General features: G+C 41.1%; 1 pseudogene; it reads right to left on the minus strand.

Moving 5' to 3' along the window:
- Positions 1–4,468: 4,468 nt before the first annotated feature.
- LOC114634287 lies at positions 4,469–6,300 on the minus strand (annotated as a pseudogene).
- Positions 6,301–9,525: the final 3,225 nt, after the last annotated feature.

Genomic DNA, 9,525 nt, shown 5'->3' on the forward strand with positions numbered 1-9,525 from the left:
AGAGAGAGAGAGAGAGAGAGAGAGAGAGAGAGAGAGAGAGAGAGAGAATTAAACAAATACATGGAATAAAAATTAAAACGGTTTGTGAAAAGAAAAAGATCAGGGAAAATGCATACATAATTAAGGAAGAAAACTCCCTAGAAGCTAGAAAAAGCAAGAAAATTTTCCTTGCCTGGAGACAAACCAAAATGCAATTTGCCAACATCACCACTTCAGTCAATAGAGACTTACGATTGATACCAGACTTACAGAACTACAAAAGGATAAATCCCTCACCTTCAACACCTTCAAGCAGCAGAGTTTGTACTAAATTGTTACAGAAGGACTACAAAGATAACACCGAGTTCTTTCTACATTTTGGTGCATAGACTTTTCATACCAAAAGATATAAGAGACACTGGACACATTACATTGTTGCTGGGCTCTGCAAATTTTTCCTCAGTTTTTCAGGCACACCAGCTCTCAGGCAGAAGGAGGAGTGTGCAGGCCAGGGCTGTGTGGTGCAGGCAGCTGGTGACACTCAAGGTTTGTGTAGGAGGCTGAAGCACTGTGGGAGGAGTCTCTAAATGCTGTTGACAGAAATAAACTCCGTCTTCAGCTTGCACACTGCTGATAGTGAGAGTGAAATCTGTCCCAGATCCACTGCCTGTGAAGCGATCAGGGACCCCAGGTTGCCTAGTGGATGCCCAGGTGATCAGCGGTTTAGGAGTTTGCCCTGGTTTCCGCTGGTGCCAGACCAAACAACTCCTTTGGTTTCCAGTCCATAAAAGACTCTGACTGGTCTTGCAGCTAATAATGGCTTTCTCTCCTGCAGATACAGCCAAGGATGATGAAGACTGGGTCATCACAATTTCCCCACAGGTACCTGCAATAATGAGTAGATGGTGAAAATGCATACATACAGGAGCATAGATTAGAATTAGAAAAGAGATTGGTTATAAACTTGTAGTTCTCAGATTAAGGGATTCTCACTTGGTACCTAAATTCTGATTTTCCTCATAACTGTTCAAAATGGGAAATCTACATAAGTATTGCGTACTGTTTAATAGTTTGTGTAAAAAAAATTGCAAAAAATAAAAATGAGTATTTAAAAAAGAATAATAGTTGAAATTTGTCATTTAAATGACCTTACAATGTCATATTGTCAGAGCATTATTATGTAGAAAATATTCCACACTGGCACATACTATAAATTTTTATATACAAAGATGTGACTCTGAACATATTATAATACTTTAAAATTCTCACCAGATACACATAACAGCAGGCACATGAGAACCTGGGTTGGTGATGCCATCTTGCTCCCCCTGCCTGTCTGATGCAGTTCAGTCACAATGCAAAGGTCTGGTTTATAAATTCTGAGCAGCTGGGCTGGGCTGGAGGAACCCATGCAAAGCAGACAGAAAATAAAAAACAAATGCCTGGGCAGTGCAGGAGAGTGGCTGGTGTCAATCAACAGGCAAAAATATCATCAAAGAGAGCACAAGTAAACGCTGAAAGTGATTGGCTTCCTCATCTCCAACAGAAACCTACTACGGGATCAGTAGGTTTGAGTTAAAATCCAAGACAAATTTAAATCAGGTGACTTTTGTAGAAACTTTAGGAGAGCTGTCTCAGATAAACCATTCTCGAAAACATGGTAAGATATGCTGAGAAAAATCACAAGAACACAAGAAAGAAACAGAATAAGAAAAATGTCCTATAAAAGATAGTAATGGTGGAGAAAGGGAAGGAGGGAAGTCAAAAAAATTGAAGACAATGTGTTCATTGTCTCCCATCTCCATATCCACTCTTATAATGAGAACGTGAACAGTAGCCTCAGACATTGGGCCCAAACTTCCAAGATAAACATGGGACAGAGACGCAAGAAGAAGTCCGAATTGGCTCTGTGGAAATTCTGGGGGACATGAACCTAGTCCTAGGATCAGAGAAGTTTTAATCTCAAAGTAAAGGCAAACCCAACAGAAACTAACAATCATGTTTCATACAACTTCAGGAAACTTAATGAGGGTTCTAACTTTGAGGAAATGGTGGAGAATAAACCAAACAAGGTTTCTTCACCTCATCATGCCTGGACACTAGCAATACCAAAGCGGCGTATTACACAAAGGCATATTCTAGAAAAGACTAGAAAGTAACAGAATTAAAACTGGCTAAATATGGTCTTGCTCACTCTTCAAAAATTCTCCAGAAGGGAGCACAGCCACCTGAAATCAAGTGATGGTTTTACAGAGAGAAGTAGTCCACAGTATCAGAGATTGTTCACATCCAAAGGAAAAAAACATTTGAGTGTGAAGGAAGATCAATAGCAATAGCAAACATGAAATAACTACCTGAATTCAGGTTAGTGAATTATGAGAGTGTATGTAAGTTGAATTGTAAATCTAGTATTATGTGTAAAGTACAAGAAACAGAAAATTAAACAAAATACCATGACAGAGTGAGATTCACATCTGTATCCCAGAACTAGGAACACAGAAGCAGGGGAACCATGAGATTATGGCCAGGCTGTTGTACATGACAAGTTCTAGGCCAGTCTAATCTATGCACAAAGACAAGCTTTCGAAATGTACATCATTAGTCAACTAGTTACAAGACAGCTCATGTTATTTGATATGCAAAGTAAATTATTCACCTGATATTCATGTGCTAACATTAAGCCAGAATATTATTGAAATTAAGTATGCATTTAATCAATATGCATTTTCTTCTGTTTTGATTCTGTTTTTATATATTTGATAATATATAATTTTATAACTTTTCAGGTATAAAACATTAAGTGATTTGTGATAAGCATGTTCAGATCTCATTGATAAACCACTAACATACCAACATAATACAGAGATGATTTATAGATTAAGAAATCTCCCAATCAACACCAATGGAGGAGTTGGGGAAAGGACAGAAGAAGTTGAAGGGGTTTGCAATCTCTTAGGAAGGCAGAACAACAATATCAACCAATCATGCCCCTCAGAGCCCCCAAGAACTAAACCACCAACCAAAGAGTACACATGGAGGGACCCATGGCTCTAGCTGCATATATAGCAGAGGATGTCCTTATCTGGTATCAATGGAAGGGGAGGCCCTTGATCCTAAAATCGCTCTATGCCTTATCACAGGGGAATGCTAAGGTGGTGAGGCAGGAGTGGATGGGTGGGAAAACACCCTCATAGAAGTAGAGTGAGGGGGTATGGGATAGGGGTTTGTCGAGGGGAAACCTGGAAGAGGAATAACATTTGAAATGTAAATAAATAAAATAACCAATTTTATTTTATTTTCTTCAGTGTTTTCAGCTTTTTAATAGTTGTCTTTAACTCGGGAACTACGAATGTCTGTCTTTCTTTCTTTCTTTTTTTCTTTCTTCCTTCCTTCCTTTCTTCTTTCCTTTCTTTCTTTCTTTCTTTCTTCCTTTCTTAATTTCTTTCTTCCCCCCCCCACCCCCTCCCAGGAACCCCTTATCCCATTGCCCTTCCTCCTGCTTCTCTGTGGATGTGCCCCCACCTACCCCCAACTCCCACCTCCCCACCCTCGAATTCACCCCTCACGGCATCCAGCCTTCATGGGACCAAGGATCCCCTCTCCCATCTATGCCCTACAGGGCCATCCTCCCTTATATATACAGCTGGAGCCATGGATCCCTCCCTAAGTGCTCCCAGGTTGGTGGTTTAGATCCTGGGAGCTCTGATTGGTTGGTATTGTTGCTATCCTCATGGGGCCGCAAACCTTTTCAGCTCCTTCAGTCTCCACTCTAACCCCATGATCTAGCTAGCTGTGAGCATCCACCTCGGAATATGTCAAAGTCTGGCAGACCTCTCAGGACACATCTATATCAGACTCCTGTTAGCATGCACTTCCTGACATCCACATCAGAATTTATCTTTGGTGACTGCACATGGGATGAATTCCCAGGTGGAATGGTCTCCAGATGGCCCCTCCTTCAGTTTCTGTCCCACACTTTGTCTCCATATTTGCTCTCTTGAGTATTTTGTTACTCCTTCCAAGAATGACCGAAGCGCCCCCACTTGGTCTTCCTTCTTCATGAGCTTCATGTGGTCTGTTAGTTGAATCTTGGGTATTTCAAGCTTCTGGGCTAATATCCAATAATCAGTGAGTGAATACCATGTGTGTTTTTTTGTGATTGGGTTACCTCACTCAGGATGATATTTTCTAGTTGCATCCACTTACCTAAGAATTTCTCGAATTTATTGGTTTCTTTTTGGTTTTGGTTTTGGTTTTTTGGAGAAAATAGAGCATGACTTTTATTAAATGATGAATGTAAAACAAAGCCATCTAAAAAGGAATCCAGGGGATCTGCCTTCCCCCCTCTTAAAACCATAAAAACATCATTTTTGAGAACAAGATAGCTGGCAAAGACTAAAAGAAACAAGGCTTCTAAAAAAATCAGACACCCAGCTTAGGGGCCTTGCTTGATGAGTGAGGTCAGACAGGACAGTAGCTACAATTCCTCCTACTGTCTTCTGGCCACAAGGCTACTTTCAGGGGCCCCTGACCATCTGGAGGCAGCAGTCGAGGTCCCAGTTGTCTGCTCCTGCTCTTCTGTTATGCCTTTTTTGTGTTCAGCGAGCACATGGCAGAACTGATCCATACCCACTTGTAGTTGAAGGTAGTTTTCTGCAAAGACATGGCAGAACCAGCCAGGCTCTATACACTTGTAGGACTGGCCACTAGATATCAACAGCTTGTTGTCCTGGAAGCGCTGGTAAAGAATCTGCTCTTGTTCAAACGTGTTCGTACTCAGATAGGCTTTCAAGTTGATCCAGACAAAGAGGCCAGAGCCACAGTTGCAAAAAGGGATCTTCAAGTCCTCCAGTATCTTAATGACATAGTTGTAAGCCTTCTGGAGCCGGCCATGGTTTTAGGCAGGTACACCTTATTGATCCACTCTTTGTCCTGGAGCAGTCGCCACAGTTTGTACTGAGCAATGCCAGGGACACCATGGTAGTAGCCAAAAACTTTCATGGCAGAGGCTACCTCCTTGTTGTGTGTATAGAGAACACCAAGGTGGAAGCCAGATATGCCAAAATCCTTACTAGTGTCCCAGATCATATGGATAATGTTAGGATCAGACAAGTCTTTTATTCTCAGAACGCTCTGAAATGTGGCAGATGGCTCAAACACAGACAGCCCGTAAATCTCGTCCACAATCACGTGCAGCTTGTGCTTCTTGGCAAAGATCAGGTACTTTTGCAGTGACAATTGAGTATAGACACCACTCAGAGGATTCTGGGGGTTGATGAGCACAATGCCTTTGACATTTTTTTCCTTCTTCTTAGCTTGAGTCAGGGCAAGCTTGAGCTTATCCACAGTGAGTTGGAAGGAATATGATTTGGTCCTGGTGACCTGGCTCTCCAAGTAGACAGGAATGAGCTCAACATTCGAATAGAAGTAGGAGCTGAAGAGGAAGCCACTGTAGCACGGTGTGGGGATCAGAATGGCATCACCTGGGTCACACAGAACCATGGCCAGTGAAGAAAAGATTGAGGAGCAGTCATTCAGAACCACCACATTTTCTGGATCAAGAGGTGTAGATGCCTTGCAGTAGTGGGTCAAGAAGCTAGCCAGCTCTTCCCGAAGGAAGGGTTGTCCTTTCCAGTCAGAGTACTGCAGCTGGGCTTCATCAAGACAGTTCATGTCACTCTGAGTCAACCTTGCTGTTACCAGGTCAAGGCAAAGCTTGTTCTCGATGGTATTAAGGATGATGTAGCCTGAAGGGTTCTCATCCTTGTGGTAATTGTCTGTCTGATAGGCATCATAGCTCTGGAAGCTTAAATGGTAAAACTTATAGATGTCAGTCCCATGCTTGGATAGGGTGCAGCTGACAAACGCAGCCTCAAAATCACCTAGTCTAGGCCTGGGTTGGCCAGTTCGCGAAGGTGACAGGGCCTGGTGCCCAGCTTTGATGGCACATCTAGAGTCCGAGCAAGGGAGAGGTACTTGGAACTTCAGTTTCTTTACAGTGTTAGACGATACAAGGTTGACAATCTGAGATAGTAAGTGGCTCATTTTCTTTTCCTGATTCCTGGAGGCTCTTGTGCATTGCTGATCTCCTAGTGAGAGGCACTGTATCTGCTGGCATGTCCGCTGCAAGAACTGGTCCGTGATGACATGCTGCAACTTCAACATCTTCTCCTGCAGTATTTTGAAGATCTTTTTGGAGGATTTCTTCTTCTTCACCTGATCCCTGAGTTTGGGGTAGGCACCTTTCCAGTTACTGGGAGTTTGGGTATTGCTATCAGCCTTGGCAGCCTGGCTGCAGCCCTCACTTCTGTTTTCACTCATCTCTATGCAGTTAAAAGTCTAAATCCTTATGCCTTCCAGGAGTGTCTTTGCCATTCAGGGACCAGAAGCTTGCCCCACCACCACCCCCTCTCTCTTTTAAACATAAGGTGGCTCAAATTTATTGTTTTTAATAGCTGAGCAATAATCCATTGTGTAAGCGTACCACATTTTTTGTATCCATTCCTCTGTTGAAGGACATCTGGGTTCTTTCCAGGTTCTGGCTATTATAAATAAGGCTGCTATGAACATAGTGGAGCATATGTCCTTGTTATATGTTGGAGCATCTTCTGGGTAAATGACCAGAAGTGGTATAGCTGGGTCCTCATGTAGTACTATGTCCAATTTTCTGAGGAGCCACAAGACTGATTTCCAAAGTGGTTGCAACATCTTGCAATCCCACCAACAATGGAGGAGTGTTCCTCTTTCTCCACACCCTCGCCAGCATCTACTATCACCTGAGTTTTTCATCTTAGCCCTTCTGACTGGTGTGAGGTGGAATCTCAGAGTTGTTTTGATTTGCATTTCCCTGATGACTAAGGATGCTGAACATTTCTTTAGATGCTTCTCAGTCATTCGAGATTCCTCATTGGAGAATTCTTTGTTAAGCTCTATGCCGAATTTTTTAATAGGATTACTTGGTGGCCTGGAGTCTAATTTCTTGAGTTCTTTCTATATATTGGATATTAGCCCTCTAACAGATGTGGGATTAGTAAAGATCTTTTCCCAGTCTGTTGGTTGCTGTTTTGTCCTATGACAGTGTCCTTTGCCTTACAGAAACTTTGCAATTTTATGAAGTCCCATTGTCAATTATTCCTCTTAGAGCATAAGCCATTGGTGTTCTGTTCAGGAACTTTTCCCCTGTACTCAAGTATTCATCGTTCTTCCCCATCTTCTCTTCTATTAGTTTCAGTGTATCTGGATTTATCTGGAGGTCCTTTATCCACTTAAACTTGAGCTTTGTACCAGGAGATAAGAATGGATAGATTTGCATTCTTCTACATGATGCCCTCCAGTTGAACCAGCACCATTGTTTAAAATACTGTCCTTTTTCCACTGGATGGTTTTAGCTCCTTTGTTAAAGATCAAGTGACCATAGGTGTGTGGGTTCATTTCTGGGTCTTCAATTCTATTCCATTGATCTTCCTGCCTATCTCTGTACCAATACCATGCAGTTTTTATCACTATTGCTCTGTAGTACAGCTTGAGGTCAAGGATGGTGATTTCTCCAGAAGTTCTTTTATTGTTGAGAATAGTTTTCACTATTCTGGGTCTTTTTGTTATTCCAAATGAATTTGAGAATTTCTCTTTATAACTCTGTGAAGAATTGAATTGGGATTTTAATGGGGATTGCATTGAATCTGTAGATTGCTTTGGCAAGATGGCCATTTTTATTATATTAATCCTACCAATCCATGAGCATGGGAGATCTTTCCATCTTCTGTGATCTTCTTTGATTTCTTTCTTCAGAGACTTGAAGTTCTTATCATACAGATTTTTCACATACTTGATTAGATTCACTGTAAAGTATTTTATATTATTTGTGACTATTGGGAAGGATATCATTTCCCTAATTTCTTTTTCAGCCTGTTTATCTTTCATGTAGAGGAAGGCTACTGATTTATTTGAGTTGATTTTATAACCAGCCACTTTGCTGAAGTTATTTATCAGGTTAGGAGTTCTCTGGTGGAAAGTTTGGTGTCACTTAAGTATACTATCATAGCAACTGTAAATAGTGATATTTTGACTTCTTTCTTTCCTAGCACTATCCCTTTGACTTCTTTTTCTTTTCTAATTGTTCTGGCTAGAACATCCAGTACTATGTTGAATAAGTAGGGAGAGAGTGGGCAGCCTTATCTAGCCCCTGATCTTAGTGGGATTGCTTTAAGTTTCTCTCCATTTAATTTTATGTTCTCTACTGGTACGCTGTATGTTGTTTTTACTGTGTTTAGGTATGGGCCTTGAATTCCTGAGCTTTCCAAGACTTTTATCATGAAGGGATGTTGAATTTTATCAAATACTTTCTAAGCATCTAGAGAGATAATCATGTGATTTTTTTTCTTTGAGTTTGTTTATATAGTGGATTACATTGATGGATTTCTGAATATTGAACCATCCCTGCATTCCTGGGATAAAGCCTACTTGACCATGATGGATAATTGTTTGATGTGTTCTTGCATTTGATTTGCTAGAATTTTATTGAGTATTTTTGCATCTATATTCATAAGGGAGATTAGTCTGAAGTTTTCTTCTTTGTTGGGTCTTTCTGAGGTTTGGGTATGAGTGTGATTGTAGCATCATAGAATGAATTGTGTAGTGTTCCTTCTGCTTCTATTTTGTGGAATAGTTTGAAGAGAATTAGTAATAGGTCTTCCTCAAAGGTCTGATAGAATTTTGTACTAAAACCATCTGGTCCTTGTCTTTTTTTGGTAGGAAGACTTATAATGACTGCTGCTATTTCCTTAGGCGTTATTGGACAGTTCAGATGGTTTATTTGCTCCTGATTTAACTTTGATACCTCATATCTGTCTAGGAAATTGTCCATTTCATCCAGGTTTTGCAGTTTTGCTGTGTATAGGCCTTTATAGCAGGATCTGATGATTTTTTGAATTTCCTCAGTTTCTGTTGTTATGTCTCCCTTTTCAGTTTTGATTTTATTAATTTGGATACTGTCTCTGTGCCCTCTGATTAATCTGGCTAAGGGTTTATCTATCTTGTTAATTTCCCCAAAGAACCAGCTCCTGGTTTTGTACAGTTCTTTCTGTTTCTATTTGGTTGATTTCAGCCTTCAGTTTGATTATTTCCTGCTCTCTAATCCTCTTGGGTGTATTTGCTTCTTTTTGTTCTGGAGCTTTTTAGGTGTGCTGTCAAGTTGTTGGTGTATGATTTCCCCAGTTTCTTTTTTTGTAGGCACTTAGAGCTACGAGTTTTCTCCTGAGCACTTCCTTTATGGAGTTCCACTAGTTTTGGTATCATATGTCCTCATTTTCATTAAATTCTTTTTTTTTTTTATTGGATGTTTTATTTACATTTCATATGTTGTCCCCTTACCCCATCCCCCACCCACCCAGGAACCCCCAATCCCCTCACACCTCCTCCTTCTTCTTTGTGGATGTAACCTCTATCTACCCCCCCACTCCCACCTCCCCACCCTCAAAACTCCCACCCCCTGGGGCGTCCAGCCTTCATGAGGTCAAGGATCTCATCTTCCATCTGTGCCCAGCAGGG

Source organism: Grammomys surdaster, unplaced genomic scaffold, assembly GCF_004785775.1.
Source record: "Grammomys surdaster isolate TR1022 unplaced genomic scaffold, NIH_TR_1.0 931, whole genome shotgun sequence".
Taxonomy (NCBI): Eukaryota; Metazoa; Chordata; class Mammalia; order Rodentia; family Muridae; genus Grammomys; species Grammomys surdaster.